The sequence below is a fragment of the Lathamus discolor genome, chromosome 3 (assembly GCF_037157495.1).
Source record: "Lathamus discolor isolate bLatDis1 chromosome 3, bLatDis1.hap1, whole genome shotgun sequence".
Taxonomy (NCBI): Eukaryota; Metazoa; Chordata; class Aves; order Psittaciformes; family Psittacidae; genus Lathamus; species Lathamus discolor.
In genome coordinates, this window is record NC_088886.1 from 58,109,181 (window position 1) to 58,127,319 (window position 18,139).

Below are 18,139 nucleotides of genomic sequence, written 5' to 3' on the forward strand. Positions count from 1 at the left end.
TAAGAAAAATACAGCAAAGAAAATCTCATAGCTTGTAGGAATGTTACATAAAAACCTGAAAACAGAATATATTGGTAGGGCTGCCCTGCAGTCCTGCAGAGATAATCCTGGTGAACTTTCACCAAAGCATTTTCGGTGACTCTCTTATTTCTCCTTTTAGTGTGCCATTGGCTTCAGAGGTAGGTGCTGCACAGGAAATTATATTGCCTGTCCCAGAAGGTAAGAATAAGTACAAGAGGGATCAACGTTAACTTCTTGATTCATTCTTAGATGGTATCTTGGGAGTGATCTTGACAATCTTGACACCTGTATATATATATATATATATTTATTTTTATTGGAACATAGAATTACATTGGATTTTAAGTGATTCCATTTGGTTTGTAAAATGATATTTTGTTTACATTAGTTCTTCTGGTTTGTTTTCAAAATGTTGTTACAGTGAGTTCTTAAATATTTTAATTACCAGCACATTAAATAATAGTGTTTGCAGGGAATTAAGTCATTTAGAACTAGTTAATGCCCTTCTGTATCACTTTAACCTGAATCTAGGCTGCTAATCCTGTTCAATAACAAAACCACTGGATTTTCCTCCCTGGTTGTACACTCAAAAAGATGTTTGCTAGTAAAGTGCTCCTTGAATGTCAGTGAAGGAAGGAAAATCTAATTGTTATTCTAAATCTCTAGAACGTAAATGAACCTTGCCAGAATGTCAGTCATGTCAGGCTGGGGGAATAGCTGATATTCCTCAGATGCCTGCTTCTGGCTTATACAATATTTCTGGTGATGTCCAATGAAACACCCTCATCATGTCCCTGCTTCAGTACTCAAACTGTAACATGCTTTTGATTGTTCCATACTTGTGAGCATTTGAGTTTCTTGATGTTATTACATGGATTTTAACATAATGTATCTAAAAACAAACATCTCCAAAGCCCTCAGGTCTCTTCTCTTTGCTTTTATTTAACGTATGTCAGATCTTTTGAGACCAAAGATGTGCCTCAACATAAAGAAGTGCATCATTTACAGCAATGTCGGCAGATGTGGCCATTTAGAAGTCTAAGGTATATAGTACACACATATGTATATTCTGCATACAGCTGGGCTTCTGTCTGGCCACATCAGATGCCACCTGTTCTTGGATAGGCATCCTCCTTCCATTTTCTCTTCTTCATGGTTTCCCCTCATTGTCATGCTCTTTGTCAGTGCAGGTTTTGACATTCCATCATCTGTGATGAGTTGTGGCCCTGTGTGTCCAATTGCCTGGTTTGCTGCTTTTCCACACCCAGATGCTGATTCTTTTTTTTGGATTAGTTCTTCTCTATGCTGATAGACTAATAATTTGTGTCATCTTATTAGATCGCTGTAGGATGATATTTAGCTGGGAAATACTGATTGAAATTTCTTCTTCCCACCTTTCTGCCATTCTTAGCAAAGAGATCCTTGGTGTCAGCACAGGAGCTAAGCAGAAATGCCTGAAAGGAGGAATGATTGTTATGAACTAATGCAAGCATTTTCTGTTGTCCTGTTGCCCTTACTGCTCTCTGGCCTCCTGTCATCCATCTCCCTTTTCAGAGCAGAATAATCCTACAACCTGCCTAAACATCTGGAGTTCAGACTTAATTTCTATTGGCTACAAACTTTTCTTCAGAAGAGCTGCTCTTTTTTTGCCCTTTTTTTTTCCCCAGATGGTGTTAGGAGCCAAGGCAATTGGAGATCAACATCAGATGCCTAATGCTTGTTGGTCCCTTACGTTGCAGATTTGTCTGGTGGCTCATCATATGTTTCACTTTGGTGCTCTTTCTTCCTCTACAGTCCCAGTGCAGTTTTCCCACCCAGGGTCTCCTATATAATAGAAGCACAGACTCAATAGACCCCACTTCAAATAGGTCCATTATTTCTTGAGGCAATTCAAAACTGCCCTTCTTGTTTGTAGACCTCTCCCCAGAGTTTCTTGGGTTAACTCTAACCTCCTTAATAACCTCCCCTCCTTTGCTCTCCCCTGTTCAGCTAGAACTGGCCTTCTCTCTGACCCTGTTTCTTCTGCCTGCCTGTGTCTTGCTGCCTTTCTGACTCACCCACCACCTACTTTTCAAATGCCATGTGAAAGCCTACAGTTTCAACCTTGCCTTGTAATAATCCGTAGCAGCTTAAGGAAAACAACCTCTGGATGTTACCCAAAGAGGGTTCAATGATTTTTTCTCTAACCCTCCTAAACTAAAAAAGTTGGCCACAAGAAGCAAGTAGGAGGACCACACACACATTATCCATGCTGTTTTGAGGGGTTTTTTTTATCTGAGAGGTAACAAGAATAAAATAAGACTTGAACAAATTATTTCTGCTGACTGGCAAATAGCACAGTACAAAAAATGCAAAACATCCATGGAAATAAAATGAATTTGTACATTGATTTTGTTTTGTTATGTGTTTTACTCTAATGTTCATCAACTCCTGGCTCTTAATAGTCATTTAAGGATAGGTGTGTGTTAGTGGTGGGAAGCACAGAGAGAACTCTTCAAGTACAGACTTTCAGGCTTCAGCACAGTTAAAGGTAGTTTAACTAAAATGAATGTGGCAGGCAAAAGGTGTTTGAGAACCAGTTTTTATCTAAGTCCACACTAATGCCCTTGGGGACAGAAGAACAGAGGGAAATATACCCTGGAGACCACAAGGTCTAGTGTCCAGCATAATTTTTTCTGACTGCTTCCAGTTTTGTTTTCTTTCTTAAACTCTTAAAGGCTCGTTTCCCCTGTAGCTTCATATCTTTTTCCCACTGCTGCTTATGGCTTTGCTTGTGAATGCTCATCCTTACAAGTCTTGAGCTCCTTCTTTCTGTGTGCTTGGTAAAGGCAGCACCTTGCTGCCAGTTAACAAGGCAATTTTGCTGCAGAAGCCTCTTTCTAACTAGAAACATCTCTGATGCTCAGTACTCGTATTTCTGTTTGGTGCCTACCATCCCTCGTCAAGCTTGAGAGATTGCTGTGCTTGGAGCTAGATATATAGATCTTGTCTTCATTAGGAAACAGGTGGTTTAGGTAGCTCACTGAAGTGTTCCCAATGACCTGAGCTTAATACAAGTTGGTTGCTGTTTTTCTGAGGCGTTTGTTAACTTCAAATAGCTAAAAAGATTAAAAGAACTGCTGTCTTGGGTAAGACTGTAGCAGTGGTTAAAATCAGGGAATGACTATTATGTTGCTCAGCCACAGACTGCTGGACAGACTCTGGGCGAATCATGTAAGCCCTTGTTTCTGTGATGGAGGCCAGTTAGGATTTACTTTCCATGCGCACAGAACTGCCTTGTGTGAGCACACAGGGGTAAGCTTACCTCCCCTGGCAACTATTGCATCAGATAGAGCAAATTGGTAAAACAGGACTTGTAACTTTGAACAAGTTCCTTATTTCTCTAGGTCTAATGTTTTGCTGCTATTTACCCTGCACGAGTGCACAATGGATAGGAAATTCTTTCACGAGTGTTGATACAGCCACAGCTTTCACCTTTGGCTGTTGCACATGCACAGCCCTGGTCTCTGGGCACCCTGTTCTGCCATTGCTCCACATGTGCTTCCTGCCAGGAAAGGGCTCCTTCTCCAAGCTGGTGGTATCCATGAAAGTACCCTGTCACCCTGGGAGGACATGTGGAACAGAGCATGGCACAAGGTGACTTGTAAAAGGTCCTTTCTGACCCAAATTGCTCTGATTCTAAGCTCAGGCCTACAAAGCAAAGCTTGATTTCATGGCTGATGTTTGTTATTTGAAGGCATGTTTATTACCAAATTTCTCATATAAACAGGGATGGAAATGGAAAGTTTATCTTACTAAAGTTTTAGGTGAGGAGGAAAAACTGTGCAACTTCAAAGAGGGAGGAGAAGGGGATCATCAAGTAGATCTGGTGGTAAAATGAGGTATGCATTTCACCCACAGTAATGAAGTCATTTCTACAACAGGCTATGCTTTATCCAGATACTTTACTTCAGTAACTGTCCTTCAAAGTATGGCACTCTTCCTGTTCTCTTTTATTGCTGGGAGCATTGCAACTGTTGATGTGAGCAGTTGTTCCTCTACTATTATGTTATGTTATTAGCTATAATATATGCCAGTCTAACTTCCTGATTAACCTTAATGTGGATACAAGTCCTTAACATCTCTTTAATGTTTTCTTCGTATACTTCAAGTACTTATTCTCTGACTTGGAATTAGTTTACACACTGCCACTGCATACATCATTTGTGTCTCTGTAGGGAAGTGCTAGTTTGGTTACAATTATTGCACTGCAAGCCTGAGGCTAGAGTAAGGTTATTGCTTAAATAATATATTAAAGGAAGGAGGCCATTTAGCTTGTTTTGTTAAGAATCCTGGGGCGATCGTTTGTGTAAAACCACCAAAGGCTCATACAAATGACACCTGTATAAGCTCCAGGGAGAATGTTCATCTTGGTCCGTGCTAGAAACCCCAGCTTGAGAGTCATTAGTGAAGTAGGAGAATTGCAGAAAGCTTCCGTCTTAAATCTCTAACATGAGATTCAGCAATAGCTGGAGCAGCTAAGAAGTATCACTCATCACTGCTCCAAAATCTGAGGGGAGTGGGGGGGTTAAGAGGCTCTTGGAAACTTTTGAAATCATTGTTTTCGTGCTTTAAGGGTTATATTTAACCTTCATTAAATGTTCAAGTAAGTGAATATTTTGGTTTATTTAGTGGGGTTCAGGTTGCAGTACAGACCACCACTCCTTTCTGCTTTAATCTTTGCACTCGTGGAAAATGTTTACTAAGTTTAGACACTATTTAATCTCTTTCAAGCTTGCTATCTTAAAACCAGCAATAAAAAAGCAGACTTTAAAAGAAAGTCCTATTTACATCTGATATAAACCAAAACTGTGTTAATATTAGCATTTCAGAGTATCTAGGAACTCCTTGCTTTCTATTTTGATAGCTTGGACATGATCTCTGTGGGCTGGGAAAATTCCCAGTGTATTCTTGGATTCCAGTCATGGCTGACATGAGGAACAGCTACCTGCAGTGGGGACCTGCAAACCCGTTCAGCAGTACATAGCACACAACACATGGCACTTCTTTCAAGGGGGAGCCTGGAGTGGGATAGGCCAAAGTGACTCCTTCCCAGGGCTTGTCCTAGCCTGTCCCTCATAAACGATTTCTGAAAGGTACCTAGGAAGGTTTGCTGCCTGGATGTCCTCAGCATTTTATCTTTCCAATCAACTCTACTTGTTGGAGTAAGATGTGACAGTGTGAGTTTCCAAACTGAGACATGAAAGAAATACTGGAATTCTTTTAAACTAGCTAGACCTGCTTCCAAATAGCTTGCCTGGTGTTTTCATCTTGCCAGAGATTGAGAGCTGTGGAGCTATATATCTCACAAGCAAATGACAAAGCCATGATTCTTGCCCTGAAGCAGCTGCAGTCCAAGACTACAGTCCTGTGATCAGGCTGCTGCAAACCGCTATGAGCCCTCCAAGGGCTCTGCGCTCCGAGCACACGCTCATGTTTGAGGCTGGGGCCACACAATGTCAGAGCCAGATTTCTTAAGGTAGTTGGTGCTGAACTGCCACAGGCTGGGGAGTTTCTGAAAATAACCCCCAAACTCTTTGATTCAAAAGTAACATGACTCTCTGCAGAGTTTTCCTCTTAGGCAGTGAGAGCTCAGATCTGCCCTCTGCATGCACGAGGGCTGGATTGGCTTCAGCAGGAGCCAGCACGCTCTGGCAAAGACGTCGTGCTGGAAACAGCATTCTGCTCATTCTTCTGCGTGTTCACATTAGTGATATTTTCCAAGGTGAAGACAGGCTGTACTCATAGAGAAGGAAAAGAGCGGGTGAGGTTATTTTGGCCTGTGTTATTTAGGAAGTCGCACTACATGCTATACGATCACCTTACAATCTATAAAAATTAAATCAAGTACGAGTGGAGTGTAGTCTGGGTTACACTATTGGGACTACAAAGGAGTGCGTGTAACCAGCTTGAATGCATATATGCCACTTGTAGAGAACTGTTACCCTCCCTGTTACTCGAGTCTCCCCTTTCACTGCGCCTCTGATGAGGCTCAGGTCTTTCTAATGTTCCTGAACTCCTGCTAATTACATGAGGAACTTTGCTGGAACTGCTTGGGAGTGTCAAGTTTAGCTTGTGTGTAAGCGCTGGCAGGCGCTGGGAGCAATTGGCTCTGGAGCCGTTCAGAGCGCTGTGATGGGTGGATGGAAGACATATGGCAGGGAGGGGACAGCGGTACCATGGAGTGAGGCATGGAGAAGAATGTCCCTAAATGAGCCTGGGGTGTTCGTGCCGAGCTCGGCTGCAGACAGGGAGGATGTTCCTTCATTTTCAGACCCTGAGTCGCCCTTGCAGCTGGCTCGGTTTTCACTCATGAGATCGAAAACCTAATAAACCAAAACAACAAAACAACCTTTTAATAAACCAATTTTTTCCCCACATAAACTCAGTATTCTGCCTCACTTTACCTTCAGTGCTTTTTCTTCGCTTATAGAGATGTTTTTGCTTTCTTCTTCTGTGTTATAACCAGAGCTGGGTGAAGCTTTTTAGCTTGCCTATTATTATTCTCCCAAAATGCAAGTTCCAAAATCCTTTACTAAATTTAAACCTTCTAACAAATAAGGAAATAGGTTTTTTCAAGAAAACATTGCTTGCAGTATTTGAGTAAAGCTGTTATTTCTTACTTGAAAAGATATTTTTATGTTCAAATCAAGAATTTCAATTTAGGTAATTCTATAGACTGGTAAAAGCTATAAAATTTAATCAAAGTTTCATTTTGGATTAGACAAAAGGATTTATTTAATCCAGTTAAGAAAAAAAAGTGTGGGGGTGGGGAGCTGGGGGATGACACACTGTTCTGAAAACAGAAAGTGGTTTCTAAGAGAGCTAAAAAAAAAGGTGAAAAGTCGACATTGAAACTTTTGGGTTAGGCAGTGAACACAACTCCTTTTGCTCCAGTCATCAATCTCTGGAGCTGGTGAGGTGATAAATCTGCATCCAGCTTCTGGTCACATAAGTAAGACACATTTTCTCTACGTTACATTTCCTAGTAATATGACAGTTTCATTTTTACATAATGCTAATTCAGCATTTGTGGGACTTGAGGCAATTAATTCTGACATAGTTACTTGTTGGTGACTAGAGATCATTAATAGCTGCACAAACTAACAGGTAAAGTGCTTCAGAAAGGATAGGAAGAATACACACCCAAAAAACATCAATTGCTTTCATTAAGAAAATAGAGATTTGAAGAGCAACTGCAAGTCCAAATAAACTCTATCCTGGCAGGAGTGATAACAGTGCAGGTATGATGGAGAGCCCTCAGCTCACCCCACAGCCTTGCTAAAGTCTGCGCAATCAGCAAGCTGCTTATTACCTATTCACTATTCTGTCTCTGTCTATATAATGCCTATTTTCAGCGCTGACCATTAAGTTCACAAAAGCCTCAGAAGTACACACCCCCAGTGCTGAGGTACTGATGATCTGCTGCACATGATTTTGAAGGTCCTCTTCCCCATAACCTTTACTTGACTTTGGCACATGCATACCTTTTCAGGCGGCTTTGGAGTTTAATGCAATCTGTTTCCACTGAAGACAAGCAATGCTGGAAATATGATTACAATAATTGTATTATGAACATGGTATTGTCATGATCAAGCGAAGGGCTCCAATGTGCAACTGATAAAATTGTAACTTTGACTTCCATCTTTAGCTTAAAAACTGAAATGAATTAATTTAAGGTAGTTTGTGCAGTATGAGGATCCATCCCAGTCATAAATATTTATGCAATTAATGAGTAATTTAAAAACATCTTATTACAGTGTTCCAAGTCATACAGAGCATACCAGACCCTTTCTGAGTTGGTTTCTTACCCTCTAGCTTCATTTGGGTCATAATTTATGCTTCTCAGTTAAATATGGAAAGAAGGGTGTAAATTGTACCAGTTCTACCATCAGCTTCAGTTTGCAGAAGTGCCACTGCTGCAGACTTCTGCATTTATTTTGGGTGGAAAGTGTCTATTTAAATTGTGAGATCAATCGTCAAATTAGATGTGTGACTGCACACATCGTTCCAGTGTTTATTTTCCTTTCTGGCACACTTGTGGCTCTTTGGGTTTGAAGAATGTAACTCTATTGGAATGAGCCTCAGTGATAAAATGGTCATCACATAAGATGTCTTTGTGTTGTTTTGAAATGTACTATTACAAGGCATTTTAATAAACTTTGTTTTTATTTTCCTTGATTAATAACACATTTGCTTGTGAATTTTCTGGGATGTTTGATTCATGGTCTTTCCTTTCTTTTCCTCAGAACTCCTTGGTGGCAGCAGCCTTGTGGGACTATCCCATGGCGATCTGACCTGGTTCTGGCTTTGTCCAAGTAATTTTAGTCGCACTAACACTTTTGACCCCTGGTGTCATTGATAAGCTCCAGAGCACCGAGTGCGGGGTCCACAAAGTTTTGAAAGATCTACAGAAAACTAAATGCCTGAAGCCATGTGATGGATGTTTATTTGTTTTAATTATCAATATAGAAAATAATCTTCTGTCACTTTCTCTTCTCTTTTCTTTATACCCACATGGGTAGAAAAGTGGCCTCCTCAGTTCATTACCTGCCTTAAACATTGTTCAGTGGTGTAAATGATAGCTCTGGTTTACTCTGTTCAATAGCTGATATGATTTTTACCACTTCCTCAGCTGCATGATTTAGTAGGAAAGACTCTGAGCATTGTGTAAGGCATTAAGCAACAGCAGCTGATCACTGGTGCTAATATGGTTTCACTATAAAATACTGTCATCTTCTTTTGATTGGCCCTTGCCTTTCATAGAATTGTTTGCCTAATGCAGTGCTAAATAGTTTCATTTTCTTTCCCCCTCCCCTCCCCCCTTTTTTAACTGGCTTTTATCTTTAAACTGTTTTTATAAAGCGAAAATCTGTGTTCCTTTGAACTCATCCTCTGATGTCATAAGAGCTGGGAGCTGACATGAATTACACTGTGAAAATACTGACATTTAGAGCTAGGTACCAGTGTGCACTGAAATACAGCAAAGCATGTTGCGTTCAAGAATATCTTTTAACACGCTGTTATTAGTGGCAGGCTCTTTGGTTTGAACGCCTGTGATAGGTGAAATTAGCACACTGTTTTTCCAGTCTATGGATGGTAAATTCTTTTCCCTTTTGGGGTCAAAAAATACAAATATTAAGGAAAACCCCAAGTGTTGCTATTTGCAAGGTTACAATGTTTGTTATTAGAACTGTGGAATATGATCAATCTTTTAGGGAAGATAGTATGAGGGACCCATGAAAGGACAGGAAACATCTATATTTGCTGGCAGCATGCCTATGTTAAACATATTGCTCACAGTGCCATCCTGATGGCACGGTGGGGAAGGACAGTTCAGCTATGCAGTATGAAAACATGCCATCATATCTATATTTCATAACATTGCACGCCAAAGTCAGTCATGAGTTTAAGTTAATTAGCTAAGGTTCCCTGCAGGAAGCCAGTTCTGTGGCCAGCTAAAAAAACTGAGGATGTTCAGTGGTATTAGGTCCCTAATCTTAATCCTCTCCCAGGAGAAGCAGCAAAATGCAGGAAGCACTTTGCACAAGGCTTCCTCTGGGTCCCCCAGAGATGTCCCACAGAGAAGCCTGGTTTTAATGCTGCATTCCTTAGCACAAATAAAGCACAGCTTTGCATCCTTACTTGTGCAAGACTTTGAAAGGAGACTTATTGTGCCCTACAACATCGGTATAATGAGGCAGTAGGAACAATTACTTTTCCCTTATACTTTTTCCTAAAATAGTAGGAAATGTACTAGAAGTAGGAAATGTTGCATGAATGCAACAAGATTATGGCATACATGAAAACAAAGTGGACTTTTGATCTTCAGCATAAGAAAATTATATATTGCTGTGCTTACTGCAAAGGAGGCTGAATTCAGCACCATTTATTTCCACCTATAAAGTATCCTAGCAGAACTCTAACTGTTGCTTGCATAAACAGCTTTAATTCCATCAGGCAATTTCACTGATTCTGTTAATAGAGATTACTCTTCCCACAAGTATATAAAATGTTTAGAGACACTTTTAATCTCCCTTTTTTTCTTATCCAAAGGAAAAAAAGATACAATCAACCAAAAAGCCCCTGGCTTTTTATGTCTGTTTGAATCTAGTCCATAGCTCCTGGAACTAACTAAAACAAGAGAAATAGAAATTCAGTGCATTTGTAAATAATTCCAAATAGGAATAGCAGCCTTGGCCAGCTGAGGAGGCCTGGGCTGCGTATGGAAGCAATTCACCTGGTTCTATCCACTCTTGTCTGACCCAGCCAAGTGCAGGCTGGTCCCCAGGGTCCACAAAGGGCAGCCAGGGAGGTGGACAGCCTGCTGTCCCTCGGTGCTAGGTGTCCATCATGCCCAGCATAAATAGCCTGTTCACATTGCCTTGGGAATGCCATGGGCCACTGCAGCCTCATCAGAGCACCAGCCATTGGGTCTGTGCTGCAGGCAGGTTCCAGTCCTGTTTGCTCAGTTTTAACAGAGGGAGCATAGTGCCTGCAGCAGTGAGCCCATGCACCATCACCCACACACCCAAGGCAGTGCCAAGCCCTCAGCTTAATCCAAGAGGCTGTAGATGGATGCAGATGGGTGGGGGAAGGAACAGGGGCAGCAACTGGAAGAAATGAGTTAGCAGGCTGGCAGAGCAAGGGTCGGTAGCACCCATGGGCCACCCTTGGGCTTTGCCTCTTCTGCCTGCACTATGTTGTAACAGTGGGTGAGCTGCACCCTGTATGCATCCATGCCGGACCATTATAGCATCACAGTATAATTTATGTTGGAAGGGACCTTCAAAGGTCATAGAATCGTAAAATAGTTAGGGTTGGAAAGGACCTTAAGTCCATCTAGTTCCAATCCCTCTCTAGTCCAACCCACCTGTAATGAGCAGGGACATCTTCAACTGAAAAGTAATGCCTTTAAAGAAAAAGTGCAAATGTGCAGGTACAAAGTGAGACAGAGGGTGTATTGGTGTTAGTTATATAGATATAATTGTTTAAACAGTAATCACACAGCCATTATCAGTCATCTTTACCAATCGCTTCTAGCCAAAACCAGTTATCTCTGATAAAGATTTCTGCTATTTGAAGGCAGGCCTGGATTTAAAACCACAATATAAAGTGGTTATATTCACAAAAACTGTTACTACTGAAAGAGCCCACAGGAGGAGGATGTGATGCAGCTTTCTGCTCCTTTTTCATGCTCTGTTGTTGCGTATACCCAGCTGGGATAGACCCAGCTCTTGAGCCGTACTCAGCAAGAAGACACAAGGGTGCAGGGTTTGCTCATGAAGCTTTCTCAACCCTCCACCTCCGTCTTCCTCCATATACCGCCTCATCAGACTCTTGGCCACTCTTCCCTAACAAAGTTATTTGAGTGGCAGGGACGATTTTCACCTTTCCCAAACCATTCATAGAATTTTGAGAAAAAATAATGCAAAAAGAAGAGTGAGTAAAGGGGAAGAGCTCAGTAGAACTTACAGGCTCAGTGATTCATAAGAAAAGAAGTTAGGAGAGGTGGAGAGAGGGGGAAAATCCTCCAGGAAAGGAGGGATGTGTGTCCGTGCTCAGTGGTAGAGGGAAAAGTATTTACATTCTGCTCCAAGAGTGGTGGGATGTGCAGGGCATGGGATATAGAAAGAGAAGAGGTAGAAAGTCAAGCCTGCATATATTGGTGCTGAAGGACCTGTCAGAAGAAACTCATGAGAAAGTGTTCAGAATTAGGAAGATGAGAGGGTTATGAAGAGCTTTGAAAGTTAGAAAATGAAGTGGAGAAGTTTTGCAGTAGAAGCCTGTGTCTTGGTTACCCTTTTTCTCTTTGCTACTTTTGTCCTGAGAATTAGGAGAAAATGTGAGATCTTTGTATGTGAGCTGAATGTGTGTTTAGGTGTGTATTGAGAGTATTCAAGTATTTGAAGCCGGGAAGAAACACCTAGTATCTAAGCCACAAGAAAATAATCACATCCATTTTCCACTCATTTGTCATCTCAGAGATGGTATAGCAAGAAATGCATTTTCTCATTTCACCCACTGAATCTTCTTCTATTTTCAAAGTCACGTGTACTACAAATCCCACTGCCCATGCTGGGGTTGTTCTTTGAACATACAAAATAACCCGAGAATCTTTGCCTGGTATTTTTTATATCACAGATGCAGGCTTTAGACTTCTTTGGTAGGAGCATAGAACTATCCAACTGCTGCATCTTTCTAATAATCTGGGGAGTTTTAGCACAGCGGAGCAGGATTCTTTGACACCCCCTCCAACAACCCAAAGCTCTGTCACTGACAGAAAAGGGTGCCACAGGCTTTGTGGGTCTAGAGATCTTCTTCTGAGCCTTCCCAGCCCCTGCTCTCTCAAGACCAGACCTGAAATTGCAAGTCATGAAATATTAATCACTATTAGTACACTCGTATGATTCCTCTAAGACCATCCCACCTTGGTTCAGCACCGATGTTCACACCAGAGGTGAATTTGTGCTGAGCTGCTAAGCAGAGGGGTTTACAAAACCTACAGAAGTAGGGGAAAAGTCTGCAAGTTGAAGTGCACCCTCCTGAGAGGTACAAGCAATGAATTGCTGTCAGGAATCCTGTGCTCCATGGCAGTGGATGAATGCATGGTGTTAATGCACTATTTGTGTGTAGTGAAGACATCTGAGGGGAAAATAATCATAGAACCCCAGGCTGGTTTGTGTTGCAAGAGACCTTAAAGTGCATCCAGTTCCAACCCTCTGCCATCGGCAGGGACACCTTCCACTACAGCAGGTTGCTCCAAGCCCCATCCAACCTGGCCTTGAACACTGCCAGGGATGGGGCAGCCACAGCTTCTCTGGGCAGCCTGTGCCAGTGCCTCAGCAACTCTCACAGGGAAGAATTGCTGCCTTATATCCAGCCTCAATCTCCCCTGTTTAAACCTGTTACCCGTTGTCCTATCACTACCATCCCTGAAGAAAAGTATTTCTCCAGCATCCCTGTAGGCTCCCTTCACATACTGGAAGGCTGCTATGAGGTCTCCACACAGCTGCTCTTCTCCAGGCTGAACAGCCCCAACTTTCTCAGACTGTCTTCATATGGGTGGTGCTCCAGTCCCCTGATCATCCTTTTGCCCTGCTCTGGACTTGTTCCAACAGCTCCATGTCCTTCTTATGTTGGGGACACCAGAGCTGGATGCAGTAGTCCAGGTGGGGTCTCACGAGAGCAGAATAGAGAGGGAAAATCACCTCCTTCGACCTACTGCCTCAGATCAGTAGAGGCAGCTAAAGAGCATTGCTCTGAACAGGTAGCATCCCACCAGGGAGAACTGGCTTGAGCCTTGGCTCATGAAGAGGCACCGCTGGGGACTGGAAGCTTTTTCTTTGCAATTTGAATGCCTGTATTGTGTACAATTGTTTAATCCTTACTATTCAATTGATTTTAAAAGTGGATAATCACCACTGAGCTTTAAATACACAGAGGCTGTTGCTGGAGCTACAGATTGTCTTTGTTTGTACTAGCACTAAATACTTATTCTGGATAAGGATAACCTTAGAAATATGTGGAAACACCTGTGATTGAGCTGCTGTGATAAGGATCTCTACACTTCTATTGCCAATATTTTCCACAAACCTCACTCTATGCAGTGGTAAATAATTTCTATTAATTTTCCACTCTTTTTGTCTCATAAATTTGAATGTAGTTGATGCCTGAATCTTTACAATAGGTTGCAAACCCTGAGTCATGTCTTTAAGGACCTGTCCTGAATTGTTTAAGGAGTTCTGCCTGACAGAAGCCCTTCTTCTTCCTCCAGCACTAACTGAGTGATGATATTTGGGTTGCTTAAGGAAACACCAGAGCAGGAGAAGGCAGCTGGAGACAGTGTGTGAGGAAATCCAAAACCATGCACAGATCGATAATTTTAGGAAGCTACAGCAGTATACTGTTTCCCTTCCATGAGTACTGCCAACAGGCAGCTCTTTTCTGTTTGCTCTGACAATACCTTTTATATGGCTTCTTAAAAGGTGTCTAGATGGTAATGTTTTTACTTGAAAAGTGGAGAATGAAGAGATATGTTTCTCCCTCTGACAAGAATATATTCAGGGAAACTGATGCTGAATGCCTGTGTTATAGATATATGAATGTTAGATGTTTCCTCATTTAGTGTTATATTATTTTTCAATGGAAAATACCTGATAATTGTGGGGTTTAAATGTCTTACTGATACACCGTGCAGAAATTGAATTACTTCAAATAGTACTTTGCTCCAGAACTACTAATGTGTTTTTAAAAGACCCTTTTGAGAAGGGAACAGTTTTGTAGCATTGATATTTGTTTTAAAAAGGAATACAGCCTTCTCACAGAAGCTTTCATATGTCTTTGTAAGCATCTCATTAGGCTCTTACCTACGTGAAACTACTGCGCTCCAGTGAGTTATTCTGAGACTTCTGTAGAAATAGTAATTTGTTGTCATTTTAGTTGCTGTTAAGGCCCCTGTAAATCTAGACCTTGTGGAGTCAACAGTAAAGTTCCACTTGCTTTAGTGAAGCTGAGATGTCTCCTTCTCAGTGGAGGGAGAAATTTCTCTTTCAGCCATGTACAAAAGCCAGAGGAATGTCATGTCAGAAGTGTTGAAAGCAAGAGCAAGTGAGCTGTGGTCCCAGCTTGATACACCTGGGACCTGTGTGAGGGACCTGGAGAAATTGTGTGTGATGAGAAGAAGTTAGTTCTTGTGTTTTCTCATCTGAAAATCCATGTGATCAGGAACTACTCACACCCCAAATTATTTCACTCTTTAAAAGCAGTTGCCGTTCCTACAAGGGGTGACATTTCCCAGGCTCGGTGCTGCCCGATTCTGGCCCCAGCACTGCCTGCTTGGATGTTCAGGCAAGAGCTGTGTGCTCTCACAAACCTCAGGAACCATCTTCAAAAGAGAATGTTGCAGCAGAGCATGTTTAAGCTCAGATCGGTGTGAGGGCTCAGGAGTTACAACTGTGTCTCCAGCCTTCTCCCATCTTGTGCTGTTTTGTGCTACTACATGAGAGCAACATAAATAGTATTTGCTTGCTTCCATTCAAGCAGTTTAACACCCACTGAGAACAGCTTTGTGATGAAGTCCCTGTTTTGAGTAGGAGTGCAGTTTTGACAGCGAAGAAACTCAGTGCTTCTGTTTTCCGTATTAGCTGTGTTATGATCCCAGGATGTATACAAAGCACTGAAAGGCAGCAAGTACTATTTTCAATATAATACGAGCAACAAATGGCATTTCCATTATAATTTCCATTGCATTTTAAATAGCTCTTTGATCAGGTTAAATTTATTTGAGATAAAAGAAACATTATATTGCTGCTTAACCTACGGATGCTCTTGTGCTGTTTTAGTTTGTCTTAATAGTCCTTTAAAGTCTGCCGTGAAATCTTTCTATAGACTACTGAATACCCAGGAAATGTGGTGTACCTTTTTTTTTGTCTTCCAGTTCTGGTTATGTTCTTTTAACAATAAGCTTGTCTAGCTAGAAAAGACAGCCAGTTAAAGAGTGCCTTTCTGTGTATCAAATCGTTTCTGCATGTACTAAACTGTGTAGTGACTATTAGTCTTGTAACTGGTAAGTGCAGGCTGTGGGACAAACATTTTCTACTGTAATTAGTTATTCCAGAGCTAATAACTAGTAGAATAATTAGCTTCCAGACAGTCTACATGTAGTCCTGGTCTCAAATCAGGAATAAGTAGGTGAAACCTGATATGTAGATGAAATCTAATAATAGCTTGGAGGCTTCTTTCAGTTCACTGAATTACACTGTAAATGGGCTTTAAGTAGTTAAGTTGCCCTGCGCAAGCAGCGGAATGTGATGGCAGTGGAGGATCTGTAATAGGTTCACTGCTTTCTTCTGTGATTGTTTCTAGGAAGTATGTAAATTGGGATTATTCCTTCTTTAGCTATTGTGAAGCAATAAACAATGGAGTTAGAATCTCACAGACAAAATGTGCATCTTGTTCTGGAGGGGTTTTCTGTGTGAGTAGAGGACTAGCCTTACTCTTGCTCAAAATATGGGCATCTCTGCCAGAGGAAGGGCACAGTGTACCCATAGCACTTAGGACAGCCACAGCAGCAAATGAAGGCACTGTGACTTCAGTCTGTAAGTGGAAAGTTGTAAATAAGAAGGGTTAAGGAGCAACTTCTAACTTGTGTTCTCTAGGTGTCACTCATTTAATCAGATGTGGGTAATAGAAAGGAACATAAAGTTAAAATCAGCTGCTTTTGAGGCCTCAACTTGTTAATGCAAGCAAGCATATGACAAATGCTGAAGTCTGAATAAATAATTTGTCTCCCATATACCCCATTTAAGCTTTCAGGTTTGCAATTTGTCACAGTAGAAGCTGAGGGCTTTCATATTAACACAAGGCCTTACCAGCCACCTAAACTTGAAGCCAACTAACAAGTAATAGACCTTAATCAACACAAACCGTTTATTTTTAAACAACAACTGAGAAAAGAAAAGCAACGAGAGTTGTATTTTATAGTAAGCAAAAATTCTGACCGCAGCTGAAAAAGCCAATAGCAACTTGGTCTGGTGGAAGGCGTTCCTATCTGTGGCAAAGACTGGAACTGGATAAGCTTTAAGGTCCCTTCCAACCCAAACCAGTCTGTGACTCTATGATAGCAGTGAATTGAATACACTTCATTAACTGCAGAAGGGTCAATTACAATAAGCCTGTTTTCTTACAGAACTGGTTGACAACACTAAGTATTACTTAACCTATTAAGAAGCATGGAATACCTGCAAACACTTCAAGGCACTTTTATGTGATGCACTGGGGGCCAGATACCTGCAGGAGAGTGTTCTGATTTGAGAATTTTCTTGCTGTTGTACTGATATTTGCTTAAAACATTAGCATGTTTTCAAAGCTTGCTCATAGAGCCCTCATAAAAAGATCTGGGAACATTTGCTGATATTAAACATGTTCTTTATTTACTTTTAAAATGACTGGTTTACTATCCAAACTCCTTTTTCTCTATTCCTTAGCACCCATTTACATAGGAAAGCTAAAGAAAAACACAAACAACTAATCAAGCGAAGATGTGAATTTAAAAGAAATCACTTAAACATTAAAATCCTCTGTAGGAATTCCTTTTAGAACTTGAGTGCTTTAAACTGCCTTTACTTAGTTAACTTGAATATTTCTTGGTTGGGAATAAGTTGGGGACTGAGGCCAATTCATTAATATTCTTGAAACATTAATTCAGTATAATTTCCTAGTGTGTGTCTGTGGGCAAACCTGAGGAGCACAGGCTGCAGAAACAGACTCTAACATCAGTCATTCTTTCTTTCTCTGTTTCTTAGAGTCACAGTGGTACCAACAGAGTGATGAGCACTCCTTAAAATATGTATTTGTATCTATCTCTGAGTGAGCAACTCTTTAAATTCCAGTCCAGAGGTCATGGAAGTGACTACACTGCTGGAGAGCTGAGTTTGTTACCATCCTCCTATATGGTCTCAGTGTCCTCTTCATCAGGTTTTTACCAAGTATTTCAGTAAGAAAATTAAGGTTCAGTGGAGGTGTTGCTCATGTCAGTCTCCCCGGGTATTTCTGTAATTTTTTTTGTAATCCAGTGCACTGGGACATAGAGAAATACTGTGAGCCTTGTACTAAGTCTTCAAGGGAGAATTCTGCTGGCAGAATATAAGGCACATATCGATCATCAGTGTTAGATGATTCTTTGGCTTAATCTGTGCTGATCTTTACTATCTGTAGAGCACAGCTAAGTGGGGTTTGGGATCATAAATGCTGTGAGCATCATGGTGCAACAGTGTTGTGTGCACAGTTTCTTCTCCACTGACCACTTAGAGCCTTTGAAACTCTAATTTATGCTTTTCCAGTATAGAATGTAATAGCATCCCTGTTAAAAACAAAGGAAAAAACCCTACTCTTGAATTTATACCAAATATTTAATGGCAAAATCACAGTTTTTTGATTCCACTTAACAGTTTGGCAGTGGAAAGGCCCTACTGTGTTCTTTCTTTGAAGTCGAACAAAAAGAATCTGGCCTGGGTTCAGTATTTGGGGAGAAGAGATTTGCCTTGTGTAACGATTACTCTCCTAATGCCATGGGACA

At 41.2% G+C, this 18,139-nt stretch overlaps 1 long non-coding RNA gene across 1 annotated transcript; it reads right to left on the reverse strand.

Moving 5' to 3' along the window:
- Positions 1 to 375: 375 nt before the first annotated feature.
- Positions 376 to 7,594, reverse strand: LOC136012319 (uncharacterized). Its single transcript, XR_010611668.1, has 3 exons — positions 7,548 to 7,594; positions 6,239 to 6,386; positions 376 to 1,475 (listed from the first exon to the last, which is right to left on the reverse strand). It is a non-coding gene; the product is annotated as an uncharacterized LOC136012319 (long non-coding RNA).
- Between the last annotated feature and the right edge of the window lie 10,545 nt (positions 7,595 to 18,139).